The sequence below is a fragment of the Glycine soja genome, chromosome 5 (genome assembly GCF_004193775.1).
Source record: "Glycine soja cultivar W05 chromosome 5, ASM419377v2, whole genome shotgun sequence".
Taxonomy (NCBI): domain Eukaryota; kingdom Viridiplantae; phylum Streptophyta; class Magnoliopsida; order Fabales; family Fabaceae; genus Glycine; species Glycine soja.
Window position 1 is genome coordinate 32,708,365 of NC_041006.1, and position 16,634 is coordinate 32,724,998.

The window sequence follows — 16,634 nt, forward strand, 5'->3', positions numbered from 1 at the left end:
AAGTGGAAAGAAGTCAAATTAGAGAGTGAGATATAGTGAGAAAGACTCATTTAAGAGGGGAAAACAATTACAAATCATTGAGAGAGAAAGAAGGAGAGGGAAAATCATTGTGATTTTTGCATACTCACTAGAGAGCGTTTTTCAGATTGCAACCACGGATTCGTTCACCGTTGGATCGAGCTGATTTTTGGAAAGAAGGTTTTACGCGCATGGTACTTCAAATTTTATGGTTGGATCGGGAAAAAGATATCTGGAGAGATAGATAAGTGTTTCGCATTATCTGTTCTATATTTTGGGGTTTATCTTCTTGTCTCTATTGTACCAATTGGGGGTTTGTTTTGATTTGACTGTTTGTAGCATGTTTTAGTCCACTTGTTGGAGGTTCTCTTGTATCTTCATTGATTATAGTGGAGTTATTTCTTTGGTTTGGATGACCCGTGGTTTTTACCCTTACATTTAGGGGTTTTCCATGTTAGACAAACTGTATCTTTGTTTTCTTTAATTTCTATCTTGCGCTTTATACTTTATTGTTGCTCCTCATAAGTTCTTGCAAGTTTGGGGAAATTTATTTCCACTGTCTATTACTCTGTTATAAAATTTGTTATTGTGTTGACCTATTTCCCCATCCAAAACTACTTCTGAATTCAGTTAACACACCAACCCCACATCCAAAGGTTCAGTTCAATATGGCAACCTTGTCAAGTTTTGCTTCTTTGGCCATTCTAAGTTTAGTTCTAGTAATTGGTGTCATTATCTCTAGGGCTGAAGCTAAGCCAAGGGCATTCTTTGTATTTGGAGATTCACTTGTTGATAATGGAAATAACAATTACATGGCTACCACGACATGTGTCGATGCCCCTCCTTATGGGATTGATTATCCTCCAAGTCATAGACCAACTGGCTGTTTCTCCAATGGCTACAACATTCCTAATCTTATCAGTTAAGTTCACATATTGAACCATGTTTTGGCTTCAATATTCATCTTTTAAGCTTCATTTTCATCATGCATATTTGAATTTTTGAACCTTTTTTGTCATGTAGCTTTGCATATAATAATTAGCTCAACATAGACACAGTTTATGGCTAACTATGTGAATTGTTTCAGGTCAACGACTAGGTGCTGAGTCTACATTGTCATACTTGAGTCCAGATGAAATAAACTCTTTGTTGGTGCCAATTTCACTTTAGCCATAATTGGAATCCTTAATGACACTGGAATTCAGTTTGTAAGTTCATTACTTACTATATATATAGTTACTTTTTCCTATGATATCTAATGCGTGTCATGCCCAAAAACCTTTAAAAATAACACAAGATAAATTCTAAAATAATCAATACAATTGTAAAGTTTATTGCTAATCATAATGATTCCACTTAAAAATGATTGCATGCAACTTTTGCATATAAATGTGATCAGAATGTATAGACAACTACAATATTTTAAAGAGTACCAAAACCGAGTGAGTGCTATAATTGGAGCTTCACAGGCTAAGAGCTTGGTGAATCAAGCACTAGTACTCATCACTGTAGGTGGTAATGATTTTGTAAACAACTACTTCTAGGTGCCTAATTCAACAACGTCTCGCCAATACTCATTACCTCAATATGTCAAGTATCTCATTTGAGTACCAAAAACTTTTGCAGGTAACACCCTTTTGATTAAACAAAAGGGTTGATACTTAATGTCTTATGATCACTCTTTGTGATAGTCATATATATATATATATATATATATATATATATATATATATTGCAGGAACAGGACCCTTGGGTTGTGTTCCTTCAGAATTGGTGAAATGTGGCAGAAATGCAGAATGTGCTCCTGAACTTCAACAAGCTGCATAATTGTTTAACCCACAACTCGAACAAATGTTGCTACAACTCAACAGGAAAATGGGAAATGAAATTTTTATTGCTGCAAACATAGGAAAATGCACAACAACTTCGTTACTAACCCCCAACAATTTGGTACTACACACTACTAGTACTAATTAATTTTCATGTTGTCTACCTAGTTTCTCACAATCATTGTTTTTTGAATTGTGATCACAATCAAGGTTTTAAAAAATAGCCCATGATCACTAATGTAGCTGCAACATAAATAATTGTGACAGCATAATCCAGCAATTATAGGCCTATCAATAGCATATGTTTGCAATTTTCTACCAAAGAATGTGAAAAGCTATGACTCACTACTAAAAAACTTGTTTTTTTACGACACACATTCTAAGACGGTTATACGGAAACCGTCTTAGAATGTGACGCGGTGGTATTTTTGCAATTAAGATCACTGTATTTTATTTTTATGACGCACATTCTAAGACGGTTATGAAAAAACTGTCTTAGAATGTGATACAGTTACATTTCTATAATTATTGAAAACTTAAACGACAACAGATTTCAAGAAAGAATCGCCTTCATATTCGTTCCTTTATAATGTTTACTAATTACTAACCCTAGCTTGCAAGCTCAGCCATTTGCTCATCCTCCCCCATCTCTCAACCACTCCACCCTATGTATGACGCCGCACCACACACAAAACCTCCCCGCCACACACAAAACCTAAAACGCGTATCACTCCCTTTCTCAGTCACTCACTCAGCAAAAGAGAAGTGTCGACAGTTTGGATGGTGGGTGCTTCATCAACGACAACAACCTGTGGCGGAGGACAGGGTTCTCGTCGCTCTTGGAGTTCACATTGGGCAGAGCAACTTCTCTGCATTGCGCTGGGATGCAAAACCCTTGCTGCAATCACCACCACGGCACAGCCGCACACCTCAGAGACGCCACCGCAACCAGGTTTGCGTCTCTTTTGTTTGGCTCTCTTATTGAACTTTGCTTCTTTTTTTTTGTGGTTGGGGCAAATACCTCTCTAAATGCAGGAGTCTTAAAATAATTTTTATGGTGTCACCTTTGTTATTCCTTTTCCATAGTGGCAATAGTTGATCCACTGAATCTCTAGGCACAAGCAAAATGAATTGAAGAATCTTTTGATATTATCGATGACTTAAAACATATATATTCTCTTCTGTGATTACTTTCCATGCTAGTGTGGGCCAAAATCCATATCTATGTGAATCAGGTCAATGCAATTTCGAGAAGAAACAGAAGAACATTGCTACGCCCATAGTAGCATCAATTAGTGGGGTGTTGATTCTTCTAGTAGCCGTGGCAATATTGTGGACCCTTAAAAGGAGAAAATCAAAAGGTAATGCTGCGATTTTAAAATATTCGTATTTTTTATCAATGATTTTCCAAACAAATTCATTCTTGACCTATTAATTTTCCAATATTGTAGAAAAATCAACAGCTTTAATGGAAGTGAATGATGAAAGTAAAATCTCACGCCTGCAATCCAAAGAAGAAGATGATTCATTACTGCAAGTCAAAAAACAAATATATTCATACTCTGACGTCCTTAAAATCACCAACAATTTCAATACAATTATTGGTAAAGGAGGATTTGGAACAATTTACCTGGGCTATATGGATGACAGTCCAGTTGCAGTGAAAGTGCTTTCTCCATCGATTGTACATGGCTTTCAACAATTTCAAGCAGAGGTAATTTTTTAATCGCTTTACACTAGCTTTTTTAGATAAGTAACAAATATATATGGTTAAACATGGTTGTGATTTTTATTTCCAGGTTAAACTTCTAATCAGAGTTCATCACAAAAACTTAACATCCCTTATTGGTTATTGCAATGAAGGAACCAATAAGGCTTTCATATATGAGTATATAGCTAATGGGAACTTACAAGAACATCTCTCTGGTTAGTTGTCAAATAAAATTAATTTCTTGTTAAAAATGTGTGCAACTCAATTTCCAAAGTAGGTTTGTATTCTGAAACTCTGGATATAGAAATTTTCATATGATTAACTTCTAGTCAACAAAAACCAACATGTAAAGAAAGTTACACAACTTGTTCCTGTAGGTAAACACAGCAAATCAACGTTCTTGAGCTGGGAGGACAGACTTCATATAGCAGTGGATACAGCCTTAGGTCAGAAACTAAACTTCAAATTATTTTGACAGTTTTGTTAAGTCCCTTTTTACCCTCTTAATATGTTTACTGTTAATGTTATTTGCTTACTGACTTGCTTTTGCTTACTGTTAATGTTATTTATCTAATTTTTTTAAGCAACTAAAGATTTAAAACCAAACTATTAATAGTTTTTAAATTTAAAATCACTTAATATTTATTAAATAATACAACTTGTTTTTTCATGCTTTGCTAAGTGATTCTGCAATCCTTGACATTGAACCCCTACATTTAATTAGTTGCTGAATGCTATTTGTTTATACCTAGTTTCTATGGGACCAAAGATATAAAATAAACTTTGTTGAGTTTCTTTAATTTCTAACTGAATGGTTTTGAAACTGCAAAAGCATTGGCTTCCAATTAATGTGAGTGTGTGTGTGTGTGGATTTTGCTGAATTCTGAATTAATGAGTAAGGAATACGAAAATGAAAATGAAACCAAGAGAGGAATCATCTGTAAATTGGAATTCATTAATTGGTTGAAGATAAACTCTTCAAAATATCTTGTACTTGTCATAATAGCAACGGATGTTCTTCTTGTCCCAATTTCCATACAGTAGCTGATGTGATCCTATCAACTTTTTGCATGAGAAAACCTCTATAGATACATGTATACAGAAAATCATTGAGTCTAATGAATAAGGGTGTAAGCACCCCTTTGTGCTTAAAAGTTAAAACTGGTTTTTGTCTATATTACTACCAAATGATATGTAAGGAGAGACAAGGTGGTAGTTGAAACTGGTTTGTTAATATCATAGCAGGTAGTTCATTCTTAAAAAACACCAATATATATAGGAAATAAGACAGGTAGCTTTCTGGATCAGGAAATCTGATCACGCTAATTACTCAATAAAAAAATTGTATGTTCATTCACATCTATGAAATTATGTGTTTCTCCATACACTAGTTGTAATCCTGATTATTTAGCTTTTATAGGTTGAAGGAAAGAGGTGCTAGGCTACTAGTTTGATGAGAACAGCTTATTGAATGAGTCATGAGTGGTTGTGCTTGCCGGTTATGATATAAATTGTTGGCATCTAAACCTATTAGATTTCAGTGTTAGTAACATAGTTCATGCTGTTAGGTTGTGTTGCTGCTGCCTTTAATTACAGTATAAAGGTTTTCAATTTCCTGCTGCAAGTTCTGATTTTTAATTTATGTTGTCAGATTCTATGTTTGTAGTTGCTCACTTTCTCCTTAGAACTACTACAAAGAAGTTGGGTTATCTTTTGATAATATTAAGGTTTCACATCACATATGCTTTATGGTATGGTAAAGTCATACTTTTATTTTTTATTTATACTTTTGTGAATTAACATTAAATTATCCCCTTAGAAAAAGTTACAATCTTATATACATTTACAGGAAATATAAAAGAAAGTTTTTTATGCAAGAGTAAGAGAAATGAGTATTGAGTTATTGACCATTGGAATTTATTATAGATGGTTAAGATCATTAGAATATAAAACTAACGTCATTTTTTTAAATGGTCATGTTATATTAAAAAACTTTCCATCTTAATCATATGACTTAGATTTGCTATATATGCAAGATGTTTATTGTGACAGCTAGCTGCAATCTATCTATTAGAAAAATAAGTTAGACGCACGAAATGCCATTGAGGTAGCTAATGATCTACTCAAACTCCTTTACTTTGCTTTTGTAGTATAAAATTTGAATGAGTTACATTAACTTGTCATCTATATATGTTTGCCTATGTCAACTATTGGATCTCAAACGAACTTTAAAACAATTTCCATCAATTAATCTATGTACTTAGTGATCAAAAGATCAATTAGTTCATGAATATCAAACTATGCTTGCCGAGAAACTTCTACATAAATCAGATTACGATATTGATTCAGAGATACTGTCATACCCTAATTTCGTCCGGGGACCGTCCGTTGTTGGGATGCGACCCTCGTTTGACCACTTCGAGGTACTTGGCACCCATCGTTAGACAATTCGTAAAGTTCCGTGACATGCCAGAAATTAAAAGGAAGTGTTAGTGCACAATTCGTAAAGTTTCGTAACGTTCTGGAAGGCAAAAAAGGGATGATTACGTAATCCGTAAGGTTTCGTAACATTACGGAACGAAAACAAGCATCGTTACGAAATTCGTAAAGTTTCGTAACGTTACGGAAAAAGAATCACCAAAAAAAGCAAGGGTGTATTTAGTAAAAATGCGGGTGCAAATAGCAATCAGGCCCACTTGGGCCTTCCAAAATATTCCTCCAGAAGGCGGTTGCTTCTGGAGGAAGCAACCTAGCTCGCCTGGGCGAGCTGGGTGGCAAGCTTCTCCCCTATTTTCCTATAAATAGGGGGAGAAGTGAAAGGGAAAAATGTTCAGCCCTCCTGATAATTCGAGATCACTTGAAATTAGTGAAAAAAATTGTTTCCGTGAAGAAAATTCAAGCCAAGGCGTTTCCGTGGGTGATTTCGCGAAGATTTTCAACCGTTCTTCGACGTTCTTCGTTCGTTCTTCGTCGTTCTTCAGTCTTCAACCGGTAAGTTCCCGAAATCGAACTTTTCAATTCATTCTATGTACCCTTAGTGGTCCTCATTTGTTTTCACGTGCTTTTATTTTCGTTTCATTTACTTTCCGTACCCCCTTTTGACGTGCTTTAGTCATTTACTTAAGTCATGTTCTCGCCTTATCAAAAAATAAAATAAATTTCCACTGATCATTTGAGTTGTAATATCCGTTAATTTCTGTTAAAATAAAATCCGACCGTTCGTTCATGCCGTAACCACGTTGGAAACCAAAAAGAGGTAAAATAATAATATAATAATAAAAAATATCTTTTAGTAAAATAAATCAAAAAAATCAATTTGACGTTTTTTCTTTGGGATTTCTTTTTCTTAATCGAATCAACTAATAACCAAAGTGAAACCAAGGCTAAAATTAATTCATAAACCAAACTTTTTGTCATCACATAAAAAAGCCATTTTCAAAGGTCCAACGCCTTGAAATGGTCTTTTCCGCTTTTATTGGTTAAGTGTAGATTTCTAAAAAGCCTAAAATCAATATGTAACTTTGTTACCTCTTTCAAAAATAAAGAAATCATTAATGGTCCAATGCCTTAATGTTTTCTCACTTTTCAAAAGAATCGAATGATTGTCTAAATGGTCCAACGCCTTAAATGACCTTTCATTAAATAAAAACATATCTTGCAAAAAAGGATAAAAAAAATAACTTAACCAAAACGCTTTGTTCAAGAAAGAACTACGTAGGTTTGATTTCCTTATCACAATTGAGGAATACGTAGGAGCAAGGGAAACACCCATGTCGACCACAAAAAGATAAAAACATAAAAAGGCATAAAAAAGACATAAGAATGTAAAAAGGGAAAATAACATAAAATTGAAGTCATATTTGCACATTCGATTAAGGGTTGTCGTCTCTTGTGACGGACGTGTGGGGTGCTAATACCTTCCCCGTGCGTAAATACAACTCCCGAACCTTTCGCTTAAAATTCGTAGATCACGTCTTTTCCGGTTTTTCCGACGTTTTCCTCAAATAAACGTTGGTGGCGACTCCGCGCGTATTCCTTTCTTGGGACACGTACCCGTGAGTCACGCGTCGCCCTCCCGCCGAAGGGTAGGTTGCGACAGTTGGCGACTCCACTGGGGAATGTCTTTAGAGAGTTAGGCCATTTAATCTTGTGCAAATGTTTCATCATGACTTTCTCCTTTGTTGGTTTCCCTTTATTTCTCTTATGTTCTTGTGTATATAACTCGTTGATGCTTTTAGTGCGTTTTAAAATGTATGCATGAGGTAAATATTCATTCATTTGATGCACACAAACACCAACACTATTTGCACACACGGTGAGTTGAAAAAGGGCCATATACCCAGGTTCATGGGAACATAAGAAGTGGAGGTGAATCTGTGATCATGCTAGGTCTCCGACTTGCTTGATTACAGTGAACCCTCATCTAGAATTTTTCTCTTTGATAACATATTATTGCTAGTAGTCCCTACTGTTGCAATATGTCCTTCGAAGGGAATGATACCTCTAGAGACCATCAAGAGAGATATAACCACCTTGGGAATTATCACTAAAAGCCTTTTTAGCTCCCTCTCATATAGGTCCCTAAAATAGGCGCACGAAGCAAACACGCTGCATGCCATTTTTTCACATTGCCATGCATGTAGTCAAAGTGACATGTACCCCTTTGCTTATATTTTGGTTGTGAATATTGTCGTGTTGTGCCTTTCGCATATACATCATGCACAAGTTCTGTCTTGATCCCCTCTCTTTGGCAAACCAACGAAGGGTCTGTGTCACCTTCTTAAATACATATGTTGGGCACTTTGCTACCCCAAGACGTTGTATCTAAGAAGGAGACAATTTCCCGGACTCCCGTATTCATAAATTGCATCTGTGTCATATGCATTTCTTCATGCATTCATCCATTCCACCCACGATAGATGTCGGAGTTTTGATTCGCACCGAGTTTTTGTTTCACTTTAGTAAACATGGGGACAAATTAAGCTGGTAAAAGGTTTTATCAAGTCAAGATTAAGGGCCTAGATATCACCAGCATTAAGGAGTTGGGGCAGTTGATGGGACCTCTCCAAATGCAAGCCTTCCGCAAGGCGTACGGAAAGATCTTAGATTTGACCATAGCAGAGATATCCACAGAAGCCATTGCATCACTCACCCAATACTATGACCAGCCCTTGAGATGCTTCACGTTTGGAGACTTCCAATTAGTACCAACTGTTGAAGAATTTGAGGAGATTCTAGGATGTCCTATTGGGGGAAGGAAACCGTATCTTTTCTTCGGGTTTCTTCCCTCCCTGAGCAAGATTACAGTTGTGGTCAGGGATTCGGCGAGAGGATTGGACCGCATAAAGCAAACTCGAAACAGCATAGTGGGCCTACCACGGAAGTACTTAGAAGGCAAGGCGAGGGATATGGCGAATCAAGAGGAGTGGGTCCCGTTTATGGATGTATTAGCATTGCTAATCTTTGGGGTTGTCCTCTTTCCAAACGTGGATGGTTTGGTGGACCTAGCCACGATTGATGCTTTCCTTGCCTATCACCATAGCAAAAAAAGCCTGGTGGTAGCTGTCTTGGCGAACTTATTTGACACATTTGACCGAAGGTGCGAAAAGAGTAGTGCACGGATCATCTATTGTTTACCAGCTCTTTGTGTATGGTTGGTTTCGCACTTATTCCAACAAGACATAAGGCACCCATGTCCGCTCCGAAGCCATCGCTCGTGTGTCGAAAAAAGAAGAGTAGATTGGGACCAATACTTGGCTGGGATAGGAGGCAGAACAGTCAACTGGTTTCCACGATGGAAAGAAGGAAATGAGGGAGTTCTCTTCTCATGTGGGGGCTACCCAAACATCCCGTTGATAAGAACGAGGGGTTGCATTAACTACAATCCCGCACTTGCCATAAGACAGTTAGGGTACCCCATGAGGGGAGCACCGACGGAAGAAAGCCTGTCTCCTTTCCTTGTGAGAGATTTCGCCGCACAAAATTTCAAGGTTATACAAAGAGTCCATATGACATGGGAAAGCCCGTTAAGGAAAGATAAAGAACTTAGGGGCATTCATAATGGCATCATTGGTGGTTATCATGAATGGCTGAAAGTTCGTACACGAGGTTTAGATTGGCTCTCCAAGTTAAAGATTATCAACGAAGAGAACTTCGAAGCTCCGGAAGAGGATGAAGAACTCCGAGCTCTGAAAACCGAACTAGGTAAAGCGAGACTTGCCAAAGAAAAATTCAAGTTGGTCGCTACAGACGTCGAGAAAGAGTGTGCTGGGTTACGAGAAGAAAATGCAGCTACCGCAAAAACCCTTGAACAAGAAACCAAGAGGGCTCGCAAGGAAGAGCATGGTCATGACAAATTCTGTGGAGCGTTGAGGGGCAACAATAGTGAGCTCAAGCTTCGAAGGGAAGAAAGAGAGCAATCACGAGCACATAGCATGGTTTTAAAAGAAGAGTTAGTCGTTTGCTCAAGGTCCAAAATAAACTTGTCTCAGCGTTTATGTGAGACAGAGACCAACATGTTAGCTATCATCACCAAGTACCAAGAGGAACTAAGTCTAGCCACGGCCCACGAGCATAGGGTGGCGGACGAGTATGCCCAAGTGTACGCGGAAAAGGAGGCTAGAGGAAGGGTGATCGACTCGTTACACCAAGAGGCAACCATGTGGATGGACCGATTTGCTCTTACTTTGAACGGGAGTCAAGAACTTCCCCGACTGCTAGCCAAGGCCAAAGCAATGGCGGACACCTACTCCGCCCCCGAGGAGATCCACAAACTTCTCGACTATTGTCAGCATATGATAGATTTAATGGCCCATATAATTAGGAACCGCTAGGGAACTTGTATTGTCACTCAGATCTTGACTAGTTATAAACTTTTTGAATAAAATGAGTTCATCCCATGTTTTTACTCCAAAAGTCAATGCAAATCAAATCACCCCTGCATTCTATCCCTAGCATGCATTCATAATTTTTACCTACTCCTCACGTTTGGTTTTTCTAGGAAAAACACCATAACTAAACGCGCCACAAGGCATCCCTATCGCACCAGATCCAAATCTAGAATGATGGGTGACCAAGAGGAGACACAGGAACAGATGAAAGTCGACATGTCGGCTTTGAAAGAACAAATGGCTTCTATGATGGAGGCCATGCTAGGGATGAGGCAACTCATGGAGAAAAACATGGCCACCGCTGTCGCTGTCAGTTTGGCTGCCGAAGCAGACCCGACTCTCCTAGCTACCGCGCACCATCCTCCCCTAAATACGGTAGGACGAGAAGGAACACACTGGGGCACAACAACAACCCCCATTTGGGATACAACTGAGCGACTTACCCTTATGGATTGCCGCCTAATTACACGCCTCCAGTCATGCAAGATGATGCGGGTCATATCTCTTCTCCCATCCTTGAAGGGGAGCCTCCTCGACAGCCCGACGAGGTCCACGAAGATCATCAAGAGTATGCCTAAGGGATGTCGAGTTCTACCCCCCGATCCCCGTCGAGGGGCCGGCACCCAACACTCTGCCTCAGCCCAACCTCACAGCACAACCAATAATCTTGTCCACAGAAGGACCACCCCCGGCGACCGAAGAAAAAAGGAAACTCGATCTCCTCGAGGAGAGATTGAGGGCTGTTGAAGGCTTTGGTGACTATCCATTCGCGGACATGACGGATCTTTGCTTGGTACCGGATGTTGTTATCCCCCCAAAATTCAAGGTGTCGGACTTCGACAAGTATAAAGGGACGACTTGTCCCAAGAACCATCTCAATATGTATTGTTGCAAGATGGACGCGCACTCTAGGGATGAGAAGCTATTAATACACTTTTTCCAAGATAGTTTGGCTGAAGCCGCGGTTGTTTGGTACACTAATCTGGAAGCTTCCCGCATTCGTACTTGGTAGGACCTGATTACTGCTTTCCTAAGGCAATATCAGTATAATTCCGATATGGCTCCCGATCGCACTCAGCTACAGAATATGTTCAAGAAGGAAGGTGAGACCTTTAAAGAATACACACAGCGGTGGAGAGACCTGGCAGCACAAGTGGCCCCTCCCATGGTCAAAAGGGAGATGATCACCATGATGGTAGACACCTTGCTAGTGTTTTACTATGAGAATTTGGTAGGCTACATGCCGTCTAGCTTCGCGGACCTGGTATTCGCCGGGGAAAGAATCGAAGTAGGGTTGAAAAGAGGGAAGTTCGATTATGTTTCCTCCACAAGTGCCAATGCTAAAAGAATCGGAGCAACTGGGGCAAAAAGGAAGGAGGGAGATGCCCACGCCGTCACTTCGGCGCCCGCGTGGGTCAAACCCCCACAGACATCTCATGGTACACATCAGTACGCGCAACATCATCTGAGCTTCTCAGCTCACGCCGGGAACTCCTCTAATTCAGCACCCATGCAGCCTAAGGCACCCGTTCAGAGGGAGGCCCCCCAAGTTCCAACTGCAACCACGACTCACCCGGCCGGCAATCCCAACGCAATGAGGAACTTTCCCCCGAGGCCAATTCCAGAATTCACCCCACTCCCAATGACGTATGAGGACCTCTTGCCGTCTCTCATCGCCAACCAACTGGCCGTAATAACTCCCGGGAAGATCTTCCAACCCCCTTTCCCAAAGTGGTATGATCCTAACGCAACTTGCACGTACTATGGGAATACCCCAGGGCATTCCATCGAAAAATGCTTGGCCCTTAAATACAAGGTCCAACATTTGATAGATGTTGGATGGCTGACATTTCAAGAGGATCGACCCAACGTGAAAACCAACCCGCTTGCCAATCATGGAGGGGGAGCGGTTAATGCCATTGGGTCAGATAGGCCGCGCGGGTCTAAACCTTTAAGGGACGTGGCAACCCCTAGGAGGTTTATCTTTGAGGCCCTACAAAAGGGAGGTGTGATTCCCCACGGTGGGTGTAAAGAGGATTCTTGTTTGTTGCATCCCAACGAGCTACATAGCATGGAAACATGTTTGGCAGTGGGGGAATTGTTGCAGCGAATGATAGATCAAGGTCGACTGGAAGTTGGTGATGAGGGGAGGGAAGAGCAGCATATATGTATGCAGTCCGTGGATGAGAGAAGCTTTGGAAGGCCTAAACCTTTGGTGATATATTTCACCAAGGGCGCAGCTTCGCAAAAACCCCGACACCCTTCGGCAGCCAAACCTGTCCCTTTCCCATACCAAAACAGCCACGCAGTCCCATGGAGGTACACACCTCCGAACAAAAAGGAAGAAGAAGCCACCGACATCAGTTCATTGTCTGCCAAGGTAACCAATATCACGGGGCTGAGCGGTGTGACCTGCAGCGGTCGCGTGTTCACGCCCCCCGACCTACCAATTCAGCCCACGAACGTCAAGGGGAAGGCAAAGGTAGTGGAAGAACAAGATGATAAAACGCCCCTCACTCCGAATGAGGATATTCCAGTGAAGGGTCTTCCTGAGAAAAGGGATGGTTATGGCAAGAAGGAGGTGTCGCTAGAGGAAGCCAGTGAGTTTCTCTGCATAATTCATCAGAGCGAGTTCAAGGTTATTGAGCAGCTCAACAAAACCCCAACCAGGGTCTCTCTATTGGAATTACTCATGAGCTCAGAACCTCATCGAGCTCTGCTAGTAAAGGTTTTGAACGAGGCCCATGTGGCCCAAGATATCTCTGTAGAAGGCTTTGGAGGGCTCGTTAATAATATCACCGCCAACAAGTATCTTGCCTTCGCCGAAGAAGAAATCCCTACCGAGGGAAGAGGGCATAACAAGGCTTTGCATGTATCAGTCAAGTGTATGGACCACGTTGTAGCCAAGGTGCTCATTGATAATGGTTCCTGCTTAAACGTGATGCCCAAAAACACTTTGGAGAAATTACCGTTTAATGCTTCCCATCTAAAGCCAAGTTCCATGGTAGTTCGTGCCTTCAACGGCACCCGTCGAGAGGTTAGGGGAGAGATCGACCTCCCGGTACAGATAGGCCCTTACACCTGTCAGGTTACCTTTCAAATAATGGATATTAATCCCCCTTACAGCTGCCTGTTGGGACGCCCGTGGATCCATTCGGTGGGAGTCGTTCCCTCTACACTCCACCAGAAATTGAAGTTCGTAGTGGAAGGGCATTTGGTTATCATATCGGGTGAGGAAGACATCTTGGTGAGTTGCCCATCCTCTATGCCATATGTGGAAGCCGCGGAGGAGTCATTAGAAACCGCTTTCCAGTCTTTCGAGGTGGTAAGCATTTCCTCCGTGGATTCCTTCTCTGGGCAACCTTGCCTGTCAGATACGACAGTAATGGTGGCCCAGGTGATGTTGGGGAATGGCTACGAGCCCGGAATGGGTTTAGGCAAGGGCAACGGCGGCATAACTAGCCTGATAAGCGCCAAGGGAAATCGTGGGAAGTTTGGGTTAGGTTATAAACCCACACAGACAGATATAAGGAAAAGTGTTGCGGGAAGGAAAAGCGGAAGTCAAGGCTCGCGATTAAGACGAGAAGACGAAGGAGGCCCGCCCTGTCACATAAGTAGGAGCTTTATAAGCACGGGTCTAGGGGATGAAGGCCAACTTGTTGCAATATGCAAAGATGATGCTCCGGCTGGGTCAGATTTGGTACGACCATGCCCTCCTGATTTCTGACTAGGAAATTGGCAAGTAGAGGAGCGCCCAGACATTTACGCGACAAGCATAATGTAAACCTTTTTATGGCTTTAAAAGCTCTACAGTTGGGCCTAGACTTTAGAGTTTCCTTTTGTTAAGGCATTGTGTCTTTTGTTCATGAATTTATAATAGAAAGATCTTTCTTCATCTGTTCTTGCGTCTCTACCCATTCTCATCCATTTGCATGTTTATTTCTTTACGTTTAAAACACCAGATCCGACGACGAGTCCCTCGAAGGTACTAATACCTGGGACCCGCCCATCGACTTCGAGCAAGAAACGAATCAAACAGAAGATGAAGAGAACGAGGATGTGGGACTTCCCCCGGAGTTGGAAAGGATAGTCGCCCATGAGGACCAAGAAATGGGGCCTCATCAAGAAGAGACAGAAATAGTAGACTTGGGAACTGGCAGTGGAAAAAGGGAAGTAAAGATAGGCACGGGCATGACCGCACCCATCCGTGAAGAATTAATAGCCCTGCTAAGAGACTACCAAGACATCTTTGCTTGGTCGTACCAAGATATGCCCGGTTTAAGTTCTAACATTGTACAACACCGATTGCCCCTAAATCCCGAGTGTTCCCCAGTAAAACAGAAACTGAGAAGGATGAAGCCCGAGACATCCTTGAAAATAAAAGAGGAGGTAAAGAAACAATTTCACGTTGGGTTTTTAGTTGTCGCTCGGTACCTAGAATGGGTTGCCAACATTGTACCAGTCCCTAAGAAGGATGGGAAGGTGCGAATGTGTGTGGATTATCGGGACCTGAATTGGGCCAGTCCCAAAGACAACTTTCCTTTGCCGCACATTGATATCCTTGTGGATAATACGGCCAATTTCGCTTTGTTTTCCTTCATGGATGGGTTCTCCGGTTACAATCAGATAAAGATGGCGCTAGAGGATATGGAAAAGACTACCTTCATCACCCTGTGGGGAACATTCTGTTACAAGGTGATGTCCTTTGGACTCAAGAATGCCGGGGCAACTTATCAACGGGCTATGGTAGCTTTGTTCCATGATATGATGCACCAAGAGATCGAGGTCTATGTGGACGACATAATTGCCAAATCTAAGTCCGAGGAGGAACACCTTGTCAACCTGCGGAAGTTGTTCGAAAGGCTTAGGAAGTATCAATTGAGGTTTAACCCCGCTAAGTGCACTTTTGGGGTCAAATCAGGGAAATTGCTAGGTTTCATCATAAGCCAGAAAGGGATAGAGGTAGACCCCGAAAAGGTGAAGGCCATCCTTGAGATGCCAGAACCCCGTACCGAGAGGCAAGTCTGAGGTTTCCTGGGACGTTTGAATTATATTGCCAGATTCATATCACAGCTCACCGTTATTTGTGAGCCATCGTTCAAACTCTTACGGAAAAACCAAACCGACTGTTGGAATGGGGATTGTCAAGAGGCATTTGGGAGGATCAAAAAGTGTCTCATGAATCCCCCTGTGCTTATGCCACCGGTACCCGGAAGGCCTCTCATCTTGTATATGACGATTTTGGACGAGTCAATGGGATGTATGCTGGGGCAACATGATGAGTCCTGAAGGAAAGAGCGTGTTGTCTACTACTTGAGTAAGAAGTTCACGGCCTGTGAAATGAATCACTCCCTGCTCGAAAGAACGTGTTGTGCTTTAGTCTGGGCGTCCCATCGCCTAAGACAATACATGCTGAGCCATACCACCTGGTTGATATCCAAGATGGACACGGTTAAGTACATCTTTGAAAAGCCAGCTCTTACGGGACGGATCGCCCAGTGGAAAGTCTTGCTATCCGAGTTTGATATAGTTTACGTCACCCAAAAGGCGATAAAAGGAAGCGCCTTAGCAGATTATTTGGCTTAGCAGCCTCTCAACGACTATCAGCCCATGCATCCCGAATTCCCGGATGAGGACATCATGGCCTTGTTTGAGGAAAAACTAGACGAGGACCGGGACAAATGGACCGTGTGGTTTGATGGAGCGTCAAATGTTCTAGGCCATGGCATTGGAGCAGTATTGGTCTCTCCAGACAATCAATGTATACCTTTCACAACCAGGCTGGGGTTCAACTACACCCACAATATGGCTGAGTATGAAGCATGTGCCCTGGCCGTCCAGGCAGCAATTGACTCCAATGTCAAGCTACTCAAGGTGTACGGGGACTCAGCGTTGGTGATCCATCAGCTGATAGGGGAATGGGAAACTAGAGACCCCAAGCTGATACCCTACAAAGCCTATATCAAGGAGATGGCTAATTCTTTTGATGAGATCTCCTTCCATCATGTTCCCCGGGATGAAAATCAAATGGCTGATGCGCTTGCCACTTTGGCGTCCATGTTCCAGCTAACACCGCACGGGGATCTACCATACATTGAGTTCTAGTGTCATGGCAAACCCGCACATTGTTGCCAGGTGGAAGAGGAACGGGATAAACGGAAAGCGCCGCTGCAAAGCAGCCTAGTA

The 16,634-nt window shown here is 41.7% G+C and overlaps 1 pseudogene; it reads left to right on the forward strand.

Moving 5' to 3' along the window:
* Positions 1-686: 686 nt before the first annotated feature.
* The window catches only part of LOC114411305, a 34,525-nt pseudogene continuing 18,577 nt past the window's right edge, over positions 687-16,634 (forward strand).